The following is a 2,965-nucleotide window of genomic DNA, read 5'->3' as shown; positions in this document are numbered from 1 at the left end:
ATGTAGGGCGCCGATAATGGGTGACTGGATGCAGGGTGAGTGTGTGCAGGGTGGCTGGGTGCAGGGTGACTGGATGCAGGGTGACTGGGTGCAGGGTGGCTGGATGCAGGGTGAGGGGTGCCGGGACCGGGCGTGGTTGGGTGCCGTGTGCAGGGCGCGACGTGTAGGGTGATGTGTGTCGAGAGCACAGCCGTGCGGGGCGCTACGTGTGCCGGTACCTAGGCCGGCTGGCACCCTGCGCGCGTATCGATCGGGCCTTGTGGCGCCGGAGCTGAGCGCAGGGTGTGCGAGGGGGTGCCGCGTACGTGGGGGTGTATGGCGCCGCTCGCGATGAACGCCTCTCAAGGGTTGTAGACTCCCCGTGGGGCCGCGCCGCCGTAGCGCGCAGGGAAGATCTCGCCGGGATGAGGAGGATGATGAGGTGGGAGAGGAGGAAGAGGATGATGCGCTGCGCTGCACAGGTAGGGGCTGAACGTGGAACCGGTACGGCACAACTCTGCGGGGCCCTGGTACAGGGACGCAAACCCCTGCGGGAACGACATCATCTCTATCTCCACTGCTTCTTTCACTCTCCCGTATTCTCCCCCCCCGCCCTCTCCCTCTCCTCTCTCGCTCTCTTTGTTTTACGATCAGTGGAAACAAGAAGATGCTCGGTGTAGTCGGCACTTTGCTTCGTTCATCATTTCGTATTTTTAAAAAAATGCTTTGCTTTATGTAACCCCCCCCCCCCGCTCTCGCTCACTCTCTCGCTCACTCACGTTCTGCACGCAGCCCTTCTCGCAGTCCAACGGCCTCCGACGGGTAGCTCATAACTGCATGCAGAGCTCTCCGTCATCTGCCACCGAGCACACGGCCTCCTCCATCGCCCACTGCTCCTTGAATGCCGGCACGGCGTGGGTCAGCCGCGCGTGGCGGAACTCCAGCCCACACACCCTGGCTCCGACCAGAGCGCGGAAGGTGCCCAGGCTGCTGGCCGGACGTTTCCCCTCCAGGGCCACCTTCCTCGCCCTGTATATGGCGAGCTTGCATAGCCGACGAGCACGTTGACCAGCCCCTGTAGATGTTGGGATCCGTCGCCCTTCAGGTATCCAAAGATGAGGACTGTCGGGGAAAAGTGGAGGCTGAACCTTAGGAGGATGTTTCTCAGGACCTTGAACAGCGAGTCCAGGCTCTTGCTCCCTCCATCCCTCCCCTCCCCTCCTTCCCTCCAACCCAGCCGGGCAGCACCCCGTACGTAAGAGACAATGACAGTAGTATGATTATCATCATCATCAACAGTAGCATCAAAGTATTTATCCTGGAGGAATCCGATGAGCTATGAAGCTCTTTGTCACAGATGTTCAGTAGGGGACACAGGGCCAGAACGTTATAACAATAAACAAAAAATACGTTATGAGTGCAAAGTATTGGAAAGACAAACAAATCACTTAAATATAAACACAAATAAAACTGAACTATGTTTTTTTTTACCAGGTTGAAGCCCACTGAGCTATTAGCTTATTTTTTCAGAAGCGATCTGACCATCACAAATGATAGCTCAACGAAGCGGGTGGCGGATTATCATCATTATAATAATATTATTATCATCATCATCATCGTCGTCGTCGTGTGGAAATGTATTACCAGCAGACAAAAACTCTAAAACACGTGATGTGGATTTTTAAATGTGGAAGTTAAAAACCCGTGAGGACCCGGATAAAAATCCACGCGACTGCGGGGGTGGTCCAGATGTCTTGTGGACCCCCCCCACCCCCATTTAACTCTCTAACACGTAATATTTATTTTTAAGTTAAGGTTTAATTAAAACATAAAATGAATATGCAGACGAAAAAAACATTGTGGGGTCAATTAATTGCGGGTCACGGGACTTCTGGACCACCCTGGTGAGGGTGGTGATGGTGATGTGCTGTGAGGTGATGGTGACATCTGGTGAGGTGGTGGTGAAGTCTGGTAAGGGGTCTGGTGAGGTGATGTGTTGGTGATGTGATGTGTGGTGTGGTGAGGTGTGTGTGGTGAGGGTGATGTGTGGTGATGTGATGTGTGGTGAGGTGTCTGGTGAGGTGATGTCTGGTGAGGCGATGATATCCACAATTGGTGATGAGTTGATAGTAATATCTGAGTTGGTGGTGAAGTCTGGTAACGTTGAGGTGTGGTGAGGTAATGTTCTGGTGAGGTGATATCTGATGACTGGTGAGGTGATGGTAATGTCTGGTGAGGTAATGATGATGACTGGTGAGGGTAATGATGATGTGAACGTACAAACCCCCCCTCACCCTCTAAGGCTTGGACGACGAGAGGCACCGCCGACGCTGCGCGGTTTTCCCGCGTTGAGGGGAAGGGGGAGGGCGCGAGGTCGGCGCGATGACGTCACGGGGGGGAGGCGCGAGGTCGGCGCGCGATGACGTCACGGGGGGAGGGGGAGAGGCGCGAGGTCGGCGCGATGACGACACGGGGGGAGGCGCGAGGTCGGCGCGGATGACGTCACGGGGGGAGGGGAGAGGCGCGAGGTCGGCGCGATGACGTCACGGGGGGAGGCGCGAGGTCGGCGCGATGACGACACGGGGGGGGAGGGGAGAGGGCGCGAGGTCGGCGCGATGACGTCACGGGGGGAGGCCCGAGGTCGGCGCGATGACGACACGGGGGAGGGGAGAGGCGCGAGGTCGGCGCGATGACGACACGGGGGGGAGGGGAGAGGCGCGAGGTCGGCGCGATGACGACACGGGGGGGAGGGGAGAGGCGCGAGGGTCGGCGCGATGACGACACGGGGGGGAGGGGAGAGGCGCGAGGTCGGCGCGATGACGTCACGGGGGGAGGCGCGAGGTCGGCGCGATGACGACACGGGGGGAGGGGGGTAGGCCGGCGGCGGGCGGGATCGATGCGGGGGGAGGGCGGTGATTGGCGGCTGTCGGAGACGCGATGACGACGACGGCGACGGAGGAGGGGGGTGGACTGAGGGGGGGGACAT

The sequence above is a fragment of the Lampetra planeri genome, chromosome 63 (assembly GCF_965212315.1).
Source record: "Lampetra planeri chromosome 63, kcLamPlan1.2.h2, whole genome shotgun sequence".
Classification (NCBI taxonomy): Eukaryota; Metazoa; Chordata; class Hyperoartia; order Petromyzontiformes; family Petromyzontidae; genus Lampetra; species Lampetra planeri.
This window is presented reverse-complemented; position numbering follows the sequence as displayed.